The 17,449-nt window shown below is 41.1% G+C and overlaps 1 protein-coding gene across 1 annotated transcript in view; it reads left to right on the forward strand.

Annotated features, from left to right (window-relative positions):
- Positions 1-17,449, forward strand: part of LOC131159966 (uncharacterized) — a 63,421-nt gene that overhangs the window by 10,428 nt on the left and 35,544 nt on the right. The window lies entirely within an intron of this gene.

A 17,449-nucleotide genomic window follows, 5' to 3' on the forward strand; every position in this document is an offset into this window, starting at 1 on the left:
CTATTTTGCATGGCCCGACCCTTATATATTTTTCTTTTTTTCTTTTTTTCTTTTGCATGACTTCAAATTTCATGCATTCACGTGCATGACTTCACGACTTCCTTTCACACACGCACACGGCTACTCAGACACAAGTTCGATCACGCGGCCTCAAATAAATACGTGCATGGCTCACAGTCACATGCATGACTTCATCTACGTTTTTAATTTCAATTCTAATTTCCAAAATTGTCTTGCAATATTAAAACACGAATAACCGTAAATTTACTACAAAAATAGGATATTTATCTCAAGATTATCAAATGAGCTCGACGTTAAAAATATTAGACATAATTAGGCATTTAACTAGAATTATAATCTTGAATGCACAGTTTTAAACGCCTAATTACGCAACTTTGACGTGTCATCAATAGCCTTCCAACTAATGGAACCACCAGCCATGGTAAAATGAAGCCAGAAGTATACCTCCTCTTATCCAAATAACCAGCATAATCAGAGTCCACATAATCCTGAACATTACAATCATCAATACTTTCAAACAGGGTACCATAATTAGAGTGTCACGCAAATATCTGAAAATTCATTTCACCAAATTCCAATGCATTCTACCTGGATTAGCCATATATTTTCTTACTAAACTAACTGCATATGACAAGTCTGGTCTACTACATACAATAGCATACATCAGACTCCCTATTGCACTGGCATAACGCACATTAGCCATATCCAACTTATCCTTATCAGTAGAAGGACACAGTTTAGTAGACAACTGAAAATGAGCAGCTAGAGGTGTACTTACCGATTTAGCCTTATCCATGTTAAACCTTTCCAACACCTTCTCAATATACTTACCCTGTGACAACCACAGCTTCTTCTGTTGTCTGTCCCTCCTGATTTCCATGCCAAGGATCTTTTTAGTTGTACCAAGATTTTTCATCTCAAACTCATCCTATAACCTGGCTTTCAACATATTCAACCCATCAATACTGTTAGAGGCAATCAACATGTCATCCACATATAACATAAGGATCACATATACACCACTGTTAAGCAATCTAAAGTAAACACAACTGTCATAACTGCTTCTAACATACCCAATCCTCAACATATAAGAATCAAATCTCTTATACCATTGCCTAGGGGATTACTTTAAACCATAAAGAGACCTATTCAACTTACATACCAAGTGTTCTTTGCCTTGTTCCACAAACCCCTCCGATTGCTCCATAAAGATATCTTCCTCCAACTCACTATGAAGGAAAGATGTCTTTACATCCATCTGTTCCAGATCTAAATCATGCATGACAACCAATGCTAACAAGGATCTAATAGAAGCATGCTTAACAATAGGAGAAAAGATTTCATTATAATTTATACCTTCTTCCTGTTTGTATCCTTTTGCTACTAACCTAACTTTATATTTTATCCTTTCTGATTCTAAAGTAGGTTCTTTCTTTCTGAAAACCCACTTACAAACAATCAGCTTCCTGTCCTTGGGCTTCTGAACCAACACCCAAGTGTCATTCTTATGAAGAGACTCCATCTTCTCAATCATGGCTCCAAGCCAACTATCTCGTTCAGAACTCTAAACTGCTTCCTGAAAATCAGAAGGATTTCCACTACTAGTAACCAGAGCAAATATAACTAAGTCCTCAAACCTATACCTGACCGGAGGTTTAACATTCTTCCTTTCTCTTCCGGGGCTAGCCCTGTAGGCTCATGTCTATCACCTGTCTAAGGAATTTCCTAAGGAACTGTAGCCTCTCTCACTGTATCCTATGCAACAGAATCAACAACAGTAGTGTGAGTATTACCCACACCTGAATTCTGAAGACAGTCCAGCTCCACCTGAATAGGTACTCCTGCTGAATCAGACTCCACCTTCTTATCAGAATTCTTCTTCAACATGGTTTCCTCATCGAAGACCACATACCTGCTAATCACCACCTTCCATGCTATAGGGTCCCACAACTGGTATCCCTTCACTCATTCTTGGAAACCAAGAAATACGCATAATTTGGACTTAGAGTCCAACTTTGATATGTCCTGTTCTTGCACATGCACATATGATGGACAACCAAATATTCTCAACATAGAGTAATTTACTAGCTTACCTTTCTATATCTCCTTAGGAACCTTTGCATTAATAGTTGTAGAAGGAGACATGTTTACCAGGTAACATGCCACTGTAATGCCCCGACTCAATAGATGGGCCCAAAGTGCTACTATTCATGCATAGTCTACACATATCTGATAACATACATAAACTACCCACCCTAAACAGGGACATACGAGTGTATCATATAGATCTCTGCTTTCATACATTGCGGAAAACATAAACATTCATACTTCATCTATTAGACTTACCAAAGTTTCTAAGTGACTTCTTACATACATATGATCATACTTAAAACATAACCTGTTCTTGCAATCCCCAAAAAGGCATTCTGAATTAAGTCTATTACATATACAAAATACTTACGTAAACTAAAAACAGTACTAAGCTTCGATGTCCCTCTAAAAGCCTACGACCAGTTTCCTGAAGGACTTGAAACAAAGGTTGTAAGTTAGGGTGAGACACTTCTCAGTAAGGTGGAAGATATTACATCAATATATGACAACATGTGTTTAAACCAACTGCAAGCAGTTAGGTATATATCATATTATCAATACTATAATATAGGAGATATATAGATATAAATCCTACAATAGCTAATTCAACATCATAACGAGCGAGAGTTCCCAAGGTTAGGGTAGGATACAGGCCCATACACTGTACAATCCCTCTGTCCGGTACTCAAACCTGTGACTTTGCCCATTTTTGTTTTTAAATCATGCATATGTATATTTAGAACACCGTCCAACTTTGAAACAATAATAACTATGCCAACACTACCCCGTGGCGCAAGTTATACAATAATAAAGCACTGATTGAGCCCTATTCATGCAAACATTGTTAGGCATCGTAATTTACTCCAGTGGTTTGTGATCAACTAGTGGTCCTTCATACCAAGACGACTACATAGATACCCACACTAAGAACATAGGTGTGGTTGCACTGTATCTCATATTCTAGCAACAATACTGTGCTTACATAATAACATTAAACTTTTAGGGCTTCCATAATAACTTTGAGCTTTTGAAGGCACTCATTGTAACAAGTTGCGGTCCCAATACTATATATACGATTTATAATAAAACAAATTAACCTGCGCAATTCCAGTATTTTTCACAATCTCATTCATGCATTCTTTTATACATTTTTTCTTTCAATCAAACTATGGTATAAACCAGCACATACACACTCTCGATTTAACCCTTTCACATATAGAGCTCGATATCTAACCGACACCATTTTCCACATTTTCTGATAACAATTTGGAACTTTAGTTCCTATAGTTCATATACGTATTAATCAGTTCTACATATATTCCATTCCATAACATATGCTACGCTCGTTTGGATAAAAACAGACCATACATAGTATATAGTTCGAAAAACATCGTTTAATAGAAAACAAGGGTTCCAAGCATCTCCTACGTTGGGTTTAATACAAATAAAGTAGTTTTGGAAAGTTTGGACATCATATGCCAAAACCTGACTTTTTACCATAACCATAAAACTGAAAAACCGACACTTTTACTTAGTAAAATGTTGCTAATGAATAGTCATAACATACATATAAGCATAAACGAACTTAGACCCTTACCTCGATTTCGGGATAAAACCTAGAAATCCTCAAAGTGAAGATCCAATCCGCTACAATCGTAGAGGTTTTCCTCCGGATCCATGTGGTATCCTACGATCATCGAAACGGGCGACGAACGGCGAAGGATTGAAGAAAGAGAGAGAGAGAGAGAGAGATATATATATATATATATATATATAGAGAGAGAGAGAGAGAGAGAGAGCTTTTGTGATTTCTTATCCCCTATGCAATGAAAAATGATATTTATAGACCCCTTAACCTGGTCAAATTCGTTGACAAATTGTACCTTCGTCGACGAGCCACAGAAGGCTCTTCGTCGATGAACCTCTTCTTTCGTCAACGAGCCCTCATTTGATATTTTTCCCTATCGGTCGGGATCTCTTCGTTGCTGAGGCTTTGAATTTCGGCGATGAACTTTATAGGGCATTCGTCGAAGAGAACCTTGGCTTCATCGACGAAGCCAGCTAAATTTACCTTTTTACCATTTTCTTATTTATTTCCTTATTTTATGGTTTTGGGTCTCTACAGTCTCCCCTCTTTACAAAAATTTCGTTCTCGAAATTTGTTAACCGATTTTAAGCATAACTTCACCTTATCACTTAGTTCTACAGAAGAGTCGGTAGCCACCCACATAATAGCTCTGGCCTAAATTTATTACATACCCTCACATATGGCGGAGGAATACTGTGGTTACAATGTGATGCTTCGAGAGATTACAATATACATACAAAACTCTCCCAAAAACCATATCTAAAATAACCTGAACCACCTATTCTACTTACCTGTCTAACTCTTAACTATCTCTGAATAATTGAGGGTACTTCTAGTGTATCTCTGACTCTAATTCCCATGAAATTTCTTTCACTGCGTGATTACGCCATAATACCTTCACCAACGGTATCTTCTTAGTCCGTAACTGTTGTACCTTATGATCTAATGCATCACTGATCTCCAGAGGTTTGTAACTCAACACGTGCCAAGGGTCTAGCACGCATTTCCTCAGCACTGACACGTGAAACACGTCATGAACTCTGGATAGTGTTGGGGGTAATGTCACTCAATAAGCAACCAAACCTACCCTTTCCAGGATCTCAAATGGCACAATGTATCGAAGGCTTAGTTCCCCTTTTTCCCAAACCTCATTACTCCTTTCATCAGAACGATCTTTAGGAATACCATATCTCCTGCCTCGAACTCTAGCTCTCGTCGGCGAGTATATGCATAACTCTTCTATCGACTCTGAGCTACCCTGACTCTCTCTCTAAATAGCTCGACCTTTGTAGAGGCCTGCTGAATCAGTTTCGGTCTTAGTATCTGCCGCTCGCCTACTTGATCCTAGTATAATGGAGATCGACACCGACGACCATACAATACCTCATATGGTTTCATCTCTATATTGGCCTGGTAGATGTTATTATATGCAAATTCCACAAGCGATAGATATCGTATCCAACTGTTCCCAAAATCTAGTACACATGCCCGCAACATATCCTTTAACGTCTGAATAGTCCTCTCAAACTGCCCATCCGTCTACAGGTGAAATGACGTGCTGAACGTAAGTTATGATCCCAAGGCATCCTGTAGACTCTTTTAGAATCGAAAAGTAAAACGTGGGTCTCGATCTGAAATGATAGAAACTGGGATACCATGGAGCTGTACAATCTCATGCACATATAGTTTTGCCAGCCTATTCAGAGAATAACTAACTCTGATTGGAATGAAATATGCAGTCTTTGTCAGTCGATCTACTACAACCCATATGACATTCTGCTCATGTACCACGGTAGATAACCCTAATATGAAATCCATTGAGATATGCTCCCATTTCCATTTGGGAATGTTAAGTGGCTGAAGGGGTCTTGCTGGCCTTTGGTGCTTTGCCTTGACCTGCTGACATGTCAGGTATTGCTCTATGAAACTAGCAATCTCTCTTTTCATGTTCGACCACCAGAAATATTCCCTCAGATTTCTGTACATCTTCGTACTTCCTGGATGTACGGTGTAGAGTGAATGATGTGCCTCCTCCAGAATGACCTGTTTAATCTCAGTGTCATTCGATACACAAACCCTACTGTGGAATCTCAATATCCCATCATCAGAGATATTGAAATCCGGCTTTAAACCACTTTATACCCCTTCCATAACCTCTACCAGCTCTTCGTCTTCCTTCTGAGCTGTTCGGATCCTCTCCTATAAGGTCGGCTTTACCACAAAGCTAGCAAGAAGAGCCTGGTGATCTCCTCCCACTACTTCCAAGCCCAACCTTTCCAGGTCCATATAGATATGACGCTGAACTCCCACTACTGAGACTAATGCATCAATGGACTTCCGACTCAGAGCATCAGCTACCACATTTGCTTTTCTTGGATGATAGCTTATGGTACTGTCGTAATCCTTTATCAACTTAAGCCATCTACGCTGCCTCATATTCAGCTTTTTTTGGGTGAAAATGTACTTAAGACTTTTATGGTCGGTAAAAATCTAGTACCTTTATGTTAGAATTGGTGTATTCCCAAGAGAGGGGGTGAATTGGAAATTTTAACCTTTTCTCTTAAGTCAGAAGTCAATATGATTTGGTAACCTAGGGTCTTTATACACAATTCCAAATGTGCTGATAAATAAGATACGTGGAATTTAAATCATGCACATCATTCGCACCATGACATATATGTGCGATAAATATAAAGTGCGGAAATGTAAACAGACACACGATATGTTATCGGGGTTCGGCCAACTGTGCTTATGTCTCCGCCTCTAGCTCGAAAGCCCGAGGATTCCACTAATAGCTCACTTAAGGGTGGAGCGGCACTGATTACAACCAGGTCAATTAGCATAGGGCTGACCTCAACCTTAATCAGGTCAATTAGCGAGGTTGACTTCAACCTATACGCCTTAACAGGACGACGCACCTAACTTTCCTAACCGAGTCTAAGCCAATCCGGGACTATTCCAGGGCTAGTCTCCCTCTTCAAGGCCGTGCCTGGAAATACAACAGATTTGTATTACAATCAAATGGTACAGTGATTGTGCTTTCGTGTAAAGCAGATATGTACCCAAATACGCGCAATTACATACACCACAAATGATATAATATGTAAGCTCAATGTGGTCCAATAACTCGACTCTCAGATATATATATATATATATATATATATATTTACTATCAGTGTAATAAGTGCGTGAGAGTATCAATCAAGCAGTCTTTGTGTCACAAGATATTCAGGCAAGATGTTCATACAAAGATGTTAGCCAAACAATATATATGTATATTTCAATAAGCGGATTTTCTCAGTTGTATGATGCTCAAGTACTGTATATGTTTGGTTTGCAAAAATATATTCAATCTTTGTATTCAGCAAATGATATGTGAGTTAATGAATATTGCAACAAAGATTTTATCACATGAACAAGTATCTCTTCAAATATTTTTCCAGATAAAAGCACAATAGATATTTGAAAATATTTGACAAGTTTTTGCAATCCAAAAACAAATATGAACTTCTCAAGATATCTCATAAGTTTTATATAAGTCTTCTTAGGAGACACTTATCAACAAAGTCCCCTAAGAATACTTGGGTTTAGCTCTTAAGAAAATCAAGTCAATCAATCAAGGCAAGGAGAGCAAACCTATTGAAACAAACACTCAATCCACCTATTGAAACAAACACTCAATCCACTTATAGATGATGTAGGCACTAATAAAGGGTAAGCATGAGTGAATGAGGCTAAAAAATGGGTAGTATAGGTTTTTTTGGATTTTCAGAGAATTCTCCCCTAATCAAAGTAGCTAATCCTTGTCTAATTTTCACAAATGATCTTATATATATAGACATGGGAGGAAATATGATTGTTGGGGACCTATTAGGTATTATTAAGAAAGTTTAATGATGTTTCAAATATTTTAACCCTGTTTAAAAATTATTTACCTATAGTAAAAATCAGGACAACCCGAGAGGTCCAGTCGACCAGAAATGTTTCGATCAACCAGGTCTCATATAGTTCGGTCAACTAGGGGGATTTTGAACTAAAGGCTCGGTCAACCAGGAGAAGGCGATTTTTCAAATCACCAAGGTTCGGTCGACCAAGCCATTTTGAACTGGTTGGTTCGATCAACCAGATCGTTGGGATTTCTCCTGAGGACACTCGGTCGACCAGGTAGTTGGAGTACAAAAGTGGCTCGTCGACTAGATGGTCAAAATGTTGACCCAGGGAGGTTTCGATCGATCGAGGCTTTTTGAACTACCTAGTTCGGTCGACCAGGACCTTGGTCAACTGTTGACCCAGGTCCGGTCCGGTTGACCAGGCCAAAATGAACTATGTTGGCCAGTCGATTGAAAGTGCACCAAGTGTGCATTTCGGTCATGTTTCGAAACATACAAACCCTATTCAAGTGCCTAACAAATATATGTACAAATGTATGTGTCCTAGGGTCATTTATGTCCAAAATTAAGACACTAAAAAAGTCCGGTGTCAGTCGACCTAAACCCTAAGGTCTTTCTACGGTCACTTTTTAGTTCGTATCTGGTTTGAGCTTACAAAATAAATCATGCATGTGATGTGTGTGAGCTTATTACAAACCAGAGCCCTACTTACTATTATAGACCAATTTTCACAAATGAATTATATTACAATTAAGATCGATAATCGGTCTTCAGACTTTACTTGCTTTGTGCCTATCTTGATCTTAACAATCTTAGTTCCTGCATAAAACCTCAAACACACATTAGATATATAATAAGTATTTGTCATAATAAAAGCCAGACGTGACCAATAAGGTCAACAAATTTTCACCATACATGTAATGCCTCCAGATTTTCAATGTAAACACTACCGCTGTTAATTCCATATCATGTATCGAGTAGTTCTTCTCGTATTCCTTGAGTTGACGAGAAGCATAAGCAATCACCCTTTTGCATTAGAACACACTCAAGACCTTTCTTAGAGGTGTCACTGAAGATAACAAATCCACCATCCCCAGATGGAATGGTTAGAGCTGGAGCAGAAACCAACCATTGTTTTAGCTCCTGGAAACTAAGCTTGCACTCATTCGTCCAATCATGCTTCATGTTCTTCTTTATGAGTCGCATCAAGGGACCTGATAAATTGGAGAACCTTTCTACAAACCGTCAGTAGTATCCTGCAAGACTCAAAACACTTCTGACATCTTGAACATTCTTCAGTCTCGCCCCAGTCCCCTACAACTTCTATTTTACTTGAATCCACTGATACCCCTTCTTTGGACACTACAAACCCTAGAAACGCAATATGTTCCAGCTAGAACTTACATTTCTTCAGTTTAGCGTATAACCTCTTCTCGCTTAGCATTTGTAGCACTAGTCTCAAATGAACTTCATCTTCTGCAGCACTCTTGAAATACACTAGGATGTCATCTATGAATACCATGACGAACTGATCTAAGTATTCGTGAAAAACTCTATTCATCAGATCCATAAATGTTGTAGGTGCATTTGTCAGATGGAAGGGCATAATCATATATTTGCAATGGACATATCGGGTTTGAAAAGCTATCTTCGGTACATCCTTCGCTTTCACCTTCAGCTAGTGATACCCAGATCGTAGATCGATCTTGGAGAAGATTTGTATGTCTTGTAGCTGGTCAAACAGATCATCAATCTTGGGAAACGGGTATTTATTCTTTATCGTCACCTTGTTAAGCTCTTTGTAGTCGATGCACATCCTCATCGACCCGTCCTTCTTCTTTACAAATGACATGTTAGGAATTCTGGTGTGGACCCGTCGGCAGCAGCACCTCCCCATGCAGCCTATGTTGAAATGAAGACCAACAGCCAGCAGCCCTCCACCTACGCTGCAGATTTTGTTGAAATCTGCAGCCACCCCCTTTGAATTTAGCTCCCCCTTGTGTATATATATATATGTAAGAGAGCTGTGTGCAATGTGTGCAATGTGTGAAAAGTTGTGAGTGTGTGTGGAGAGCTTTGTATGCTGTGATAGTGTTGTGCAGTGCAGAGAGTTGAGGTGTGAGAGAGAGAGAGAGTTGAGTAGAGCAGTGAGGCTCCTCTGTATATTTCTCCCAATTTATAGTGCAGTGGTGTGTGTTCCTGTGGACGTAGGTCAGTTTGGACCGAACCACGTAAATCCGGTGTTTCAGTGTGGATGTGCTTGTTTATTTTTCTTCGTGTGTGATTGTTGCTCTAGGTTTTATTCCCCAACAATTGGTATCAGAGCTTTGGTTGGAGTAAAATCGCCAGATCGGAGAAAAATTCCGGATTTTGAGCCCCTGTCCAGTAGCTCAAATTTTAATTTTAAGGCTACCATCGAACTCCTCTCGCCGAGACGAAGCCAACGGCTGCAACCGGAGCTCGAACGACCCCGCACGCGCCACCACACGCCGAGCAGGAGAAAGACGCCTCTCACGCGCCGATCATGCGTGTGTGCCTACCCGTCACGCGCCACACGAGTGCCTATGCGTCTTCCTCGCCGGGACAGACGCAACCCGACTCGACCCGGAACAGCTTTCAGTCCGGATCAACCCGAACCATCCTAGACCCGGAGCCACATCAGCGCTGCTGCGTCAGGGCCACATCGTTAGTCCACGTCAGCGCCCTGCCAGCCGCCACGTTAGCGCCACATGGTGCAAAGTAAGCTGCCAGTCAGCCGCCACGTCAGCCCTGGGTCCCACGCCACGTCAGCGCCACATTAGCAGTGGGCCCCACAGTTATCCAACAGTTGGTGGGCCCAGTGCCACGTCAGCAGACGGCACAGTGACGGCATCACTAACGCCATCAGAGAATATTCCGTCTATGAGAGGAATATTCCGTTAAAGTTGACTGAAGTTGACCAGTTTTGACCAAAAGTTTGACCGGGCTTTTTGAAGCCATTTCGGGTCCATTTATCGAACGACTTAAGCCATTACTAGGGTTTTCGGCTGTTCTGGATCCAACCGTGCTGTCCGATTGAGCTAATTCCATCTCTAGATCAGCGAATCGAGATGTCAAACCAGAAGAGCTCTCACATCGAGATGTTTGACGGCACGAACTTCGATTTCTGGAAAATGCAAATCGAGGACTTCTTGTTTGGTAAGGAATTGCACTTACCACTGATGGAGAAGTCAAAATCCATGAAGGAGAGCGAGTAGGAGTTGCTTGACCGAAAAGCCCTCGTAGCCGTGAGGATGATGTTGGCAAAGTCTGTTGCCTTCAACATCAAAACTTGACAACCACCAAGGCTTTTATGGATGCGCTATCTAACATGTACGAGCAGCCATCAACCGCGAACAAGGTACATCTCATGAAAAGACTGTTTACAATGAGCATGTCTGCAGGTGAGAGTTTCAGCAGGCATTTGAATAATTTCAATGAGCTGTCAGATCAACTCGCCTCGGTCGGGATTACCTTTGACAGTGAGATCCGTGCCCTATTAATTCTCAGTCAGCTGCCTGAGAGTTGGAAAGGTATTGTAACTGCGATCAATAGCTCTGCAGGAAAATCGAAACTGAAATACGACGAGGTTATCAGCATGATTTTGATAGAGGAGATCAGAGTGCAGTCGAACAATAACTCCACTTCAAGTTCAGCTTTGAATGTGGAAAGCCGAGGAAAGGGAAGCGGGCATGGACGATCTAACAATCGTGGCAGATCCAGGACTAGATGGTCCAAATCCAGAGATTTCAGAGGTACTCAAGACACAGGTTCTCCGAGTAGAAAAATTATTAAGTGCTGGAACTGTGGAAAGACTGGTCATTACAAGAACCAGTGTAGAAGTCAGAACAAAGAGATGAGGGCAAAGACAGAAGCAAATATTGCTTCTGAGAATGATGAGATGTTGATCTGCTCTTTGGAGAGCAAGCATGAGTCTTGGGTCTTAGACTCCAGAGCCTCATATCATGCCACATGCTGCAAAGATTGCCTAGAGGAGTATGCACCAGGTGATTTCGGTAAGGTGTACCTTGGCAATGATCAACCTTGCGACGTAATCGGCAAGGGAGTTGTGAAGATCAAAATGAATGGGTCAGTATGGAAGCTGAAGAATGTCAGATATATTCCAGACCTGAGAAAGAATTTGATCTCAGTTGGTCAGTTGGCAGAGGAGGGATACACAACAAAATTCATTGGCGATGAATGGAAAGTTTCAAAGGGTGTACTTTCGATTGCACGAGGTAAGAAAAGCGGAACAATTTTTCTAACCTCCAATGCCTCCATGTCTATTTCAGTTGCTGTAGGAAATGACGATAGCAACATTTGGCACCAACGACTTGGTCACATGAGAGAGAAGGAACTCAGGGTGATGCACTCAAAAGAAAAATTGAGTGGTCTACAGCCAGTGCAGATTGACATGTGTGAGGATTGCATAGTCAGGAAACAGAAGAGGGTCAGTTTCCAGATAAACACCCGTGCCCTAAAGAAGTTTGTCGGGACACAACAGCAGAATGCCGAGAATCCTCAAGCGGAGGAACCAGTGGAGTAGATCGTCGCACCACCATCTCCTACTCTAGCACCGGAGCTTGGGAGATCTACTCGGCCTCATATACCATATGGAAGGTATATAGATTCCTTACTTCCTACAGATGGAGGAGAGCCTGAATACTGTGATGAAGCATGTCAGCCAGGAGATGCGAGCAAGTGGGAGCTTGCAATGAAGGACAAGATGAAGTCCCTCACCTCCAACAGAACATAGAAGTTGCCCAAAGGCCTTCACAACAAGTGGGTATATAGAATTGAAGAGGAGCATGACGGCTCCAGAAGGTACAAGCCTCAGTTGGTAGTCAAAGGCTTTGAGCAGAAGAAAGGGATTGACTACACCGGCATTTTTGCACTAGTTGTGAAGATGACAGCCATCAGATTAGTCCGCAGAAATCTAGTAGACAGGAAGGTGGTGACTAGGGAGAAACTGAAGTTGTGCTCAACTTCAATTGGTCTTCATGCTTGAAGACAGACATGAGCACATCATTCGTCTATACACTGGTTAAGATGCTGCCTTCGTCTCTAAGTGGGAGATGGTTAGGAATTCTGGTGTGGAACCATCGGCACGCACCTCCCCATGCAGCCTATGTTGAAATGAAGACCAACAGCCAGCAGCCCTCCACCTACGCTGCAGATTTTGTTGAAATCTGCAGCCACCCCCTTTGAATTTAGCTCCCCCTTGTGTGTATATATATATATATATATATATATATATATATATATATATATATGTGAGAGAGAGAGCTGTGTGCAATGTGTGAAAAGTTGTGAGTGTGTGTGGAGAGCTTTGTATGCTATGATAGTGTTGTGCAGTGCAGCGAGTTGAGGTGTGTAAGAGAGAGAGAGAGAGTTGAGTAGAGCAATGAGGCTCCTCTGTATATTTCTCCCAATTTATAGTGCAGTGGTGTGTGCTCCCGTGGACGTAGGTCAGTTTGGACCGAACCACATAAATCCGGTGTTTCAGTGTGGATGTGCTTGTTTATTTTTCTTCGTGTGTGATTGTTGCTCCAGGTTTTATTCCCCAACATGACACCGGTGCTCCCTAGGGTGAAACACTCGGTCGATTGTACCCCTTATCTAGTAGCTCTTGTTGCTGCTCCTTCAACTCTCTCAATTCAGTTGGAACCATACGATATGGAGCTTTCAATATTGGCGCTATACCTGGAATCAATTCTATAACAAATGCCACCTCACGATCTGAAGGTAATCCTAGCAAGTCCTCTGGAAACATGTTTGGGAGCTCGCACACTACAAGAATCCCCTCCAATCTACGTTCTGCTTCTGGGGTATCTTTCACAAATTCTAAATACCCTTGGCATCCCCTCTAGTAGTAATCTCCTAACTTGCTTAGCTGAAAGGATCTATGGTGTTGAATGCACACACGACCCAAAGAACTTGAACTCTTGTTTCCCTTGAGGTCTAAACACCACCTCTCTTATGTGGCAATCAATACTAGTATAACTAGTAGATAACCAGTCCATCCCTAGGATAATATCGAAGTCATGCATGTCAAACACAATAAGATTGACTGGTAGTACCCTCTTCTGAATTTCTACTGGGAAGTCACAGATTACTTTACTACATACAACTACTGACCCTGATGGCGTTGCCACTACCAGTTCATAATCTAACTGTTGAACCTCTAATCCACACAGTTTAACAAATCCCCGAGAGATAAAGGAATGTGTTGCCCCTAAATCGAATAATATAACAGCTTTATTGGAAAGCATGTAAATGATACTTGTGACTACATCACTAGCGTTCTCTGCGTCGCCCGAAGTTAGGGAATACACCCTTGCCTGGGCTGTACCCCCTTGATGACCACCACATCGTGCCTAAGCACCTCCTCTATATGGCTGCTATGAGGGTGCGTTGCCACCCGACGTGTTACAATTGTGTGCCATATGTCCTGGTTTGCCACACCGATAGCAAACCCCCAAACCTAGCAAACACTTCCCTGCATGAGGTTTGCCACAAGAGGGACAACCTAGTAAGGATGTGGTATCCTGAGATGTACCACCTCCCATCTCTCGTCGCTGACCTTCACCACCTCCATACTTTTTCCATGTGCCTTGCCTCACGCCTGAATAAGAACTAGGAGGCGCTGGCCTCTTCTTCGGAATCTAGACTTCTGCATCCTCTTGCAGGCTCTCCTCTGCTATAGTGGCTTTCTCTACTAGAGTAATAAAGTCCTGAAATTGCAAGATCACTGTTTGCTTTCGTATCTCCTTCTTTAAACCCCTCTGAAACTTCGAGGCTTACATTGCCTCGTCAGGAATCATGAATGGAGCAAATCGGGATAACTCCTGGAATCTGGCAACGTACTGCTGAATTGTCAACGACTCCTGCGTCAAACTCATGAATTTCTCCATCTTTGCATTTCTGACTGTGGTTGGGAAGTACTGTTCAAAGAAGAACTCTCTGAAACGGGCCCACGTCATCGCTACTAGTATCGGTCGATGCTCCTCCAACATCTTTACCGATACCCACCATCTCTCTGCCTCCCTTGACAACTTGAACATTGCAAAGGTTACCCTCTACTTCTCTGTGCAGTTCAGAACATCTAGGATCTTCTCAATCTCTCGGATCCAATTCTTAGCTCGAATCGGGTCTGCACTCCCTAAAAAGACAAGAGGCTTCAATCGGATGAATTGATTGATGGAGCATCCCATCTCAGCTGTGGGATGGTCCTGGACCCTATTCGTTCATGCTACCTTAGCCATAAGCTACTACGCAAAGTCCCGTAGTACACTCGTGGAGTCACTGCAAGCCTCATGGCCAGCTCCTTTACCGCTACTGTCTCCTACATTGGCAGTACTATCCTTGGACTTCATCCTGAAGAAGCAATTGAAATAAATCAATTAGAAGCTTAATAACCTACGTATTAGTTAATACTACAATGCTATAGACTCATTTCCCAAAATTAACATTCCTAACACTGACGTACTCTACTAATTCAACATTCTCATTCTAACTCTAGTTCCACCCCTCCACTTGGAAACAAAACCATCGATGGATTGTCGTGATTTTCTGAATCTTTCGATTGATCCAGAAAAACACAAAAGTTTTTCAATGGATTTCTGTATCCAGGCCTACTAAGCAAAACTCAAAAGTCTTATTCACATCCTAAACTCTGGTAAGATTTAGTCTACAAAACCTAACAACCTAAGCTCTGAGCATTTCCATAACCATGTAGCGAGAATTACATCACACTTCCGACTGGTTAAGGCTCTGATACCATCTGTAACGCCTCAACCCAATAGTTGGGCCCAAAGTGCTACTATTCATACATAATCTACACATATTTGATAACATATATAAACTACTCGCCCTAAACAGGGACATACGGGTGTATCATACAGATTTGTGCTTTCATACATTGTAGAAAACATAAACATTCATACTTCATCTATTAGACTTACCAAAGTTTCTAACTGACTTCTTACATACATATGATTGTACTTAAAGCATAACTTGCTCTTATAAACCCCAAAAGACATTCTAAACTAAGTCTATTACATATACAAAATACTTACGAAAACTAAAAACATAACTAAGCTTCAACGTCCCTCTAAAAGCCTAGGACCAGTTTCTTGAAGGACCTGAAACAAAGGTTGTAAGTTGGGGTGAGACACTTCTCAGTAAGGTGGAAGATATTACATCAGTGTGTGACAACATGTGTTTAAACCAGTTGCAAGCAGTTATGTATATAACATATTCTCAATACTATAATATAGGAGATATGTAGATATAAATCCTACAATAGCCAATTGAGTATCATAACAAGCGAGAGTTCTCGAGGTTAGGGTAGGATACAGGCCCATACACTATACAATCCCTTCGCCTGGTACTTAAACCTGTGACTTTGCCCTTTTTGTTTTTAAATCATGCATATGTATATTTAGAACACCGTCCAGCTTTGAAAGAATAATAACTATGCCAACACTACCTTGTGGCACGGGTCACTAATTGAGCCCTGTTCGTGCAGGCATTGTCAGGCATCGTAATTTACTCTAGTCCATCTTGGCCATCACCACCCTGGTCCGTGATCAACCAGTGGCCCTTCGTACCAAGACGACTGCATAGATACCCACACTGAGAACATAGGTGTGGTTGTACTGTATCTCATATTCTAGCAACAGTACCGCGCTTACATAATAACATTAAGCTTTTAGGGCTTCCATAAAAACGTTGAGCTTTTTAAGGCTCTCATAGTAACAAGTTGTGGTCCCAATATTATATATACGATTTACAATCAAACACATTAACATGCGCAATTCCATTATTTTTCACAATCTCATTCATGCATTCTTTCATACATTTTTTCTTTCATTTAAACTATGGTATAAACTGGTACACACACACTCTCGGTTTAACTCTTTCACATATAGAGCTCGGTATCTAACCGACACCTATTTTCCACATTTTCTGATAACAATTTGGAACTTCAGTTCCCATAGTTCATATACGCATTAATCAGTTCCACATGTATTCCATTCCATAACATATGCCACACTCGTTTGGGTAAGAACAGACCATACATAGTATATAGTTCGAAAAAAGTTGTTTAACAGAAAACAAGGGTTCCAAGCATCTCCTACGCTGGGTTTAATACAAATAAAGTAGTTTTGGAAAGTTTGGAGATCATATACCAAAACCCGACTTTTTACCAAAATCGTAAAACTGAAAAACCGACACTTTTACTCCGTAAAACTTTGCCAATGAACAGTCATAACATACATATAAGCATAAGCTAACTTTCTAGTGATTTAGTTTTCTAAAAATACTGATGTAAACAAATTCCCTTACCTTTGTCCCGAACACTGAAACACGAACTATACGACTCCAAAACAGTAAATCAAGTTCTCAAAACCTAAAAACCAAAGAACAATACTTCAACACAACCCTATTTACTATAGATCTATCGAACCAAAAACAAACTTAGACTCTTACCTTGATTTCAGGATAAAACCCGAAAATCCTCAAAGCAAAGATTCGATCTGCTACAATCGTAGACATTTTTCCCCTTATCCACATGGTATCCTCCAATCGTCGAAACGAGTGACGAAGGGAGGGAGGGAGGGAGGGAGGGAGAGAGAGAGAGAGAGAGAGAGAGAGAGAGAGAGAGAGAGAGAGAGAGAGAGAGAGAGAGAGAGAGAGAGATAGAGAGAGAGAGAGAAGAATAGAGAGAGAGAGAGAGAGAGAGAGAGAGATAGCGATCGCGAGCGCGCTCGACGGACTAATTAGTGATTTCTTAACCCCTAAGTAACGAAAAATGATATTTATAGACCCCTTGACC

The sequence above is a fragment of the Malania oleifera genome, chromosome 7, assembly GCF_029873635.1.
Source record: "Malania oleifera isolate guangnan ecotype guangnan chromosome 7, ASM2987363v1, whole genome shotgun sequence".
Classification (NCBI taxonomy): domain Eukaryota; kingdom Viridiplantae; phylum Streptophyta; class Magnoliopsida; order Santalales; family Ximeniaceae; genus Malania; species Malania oleifera.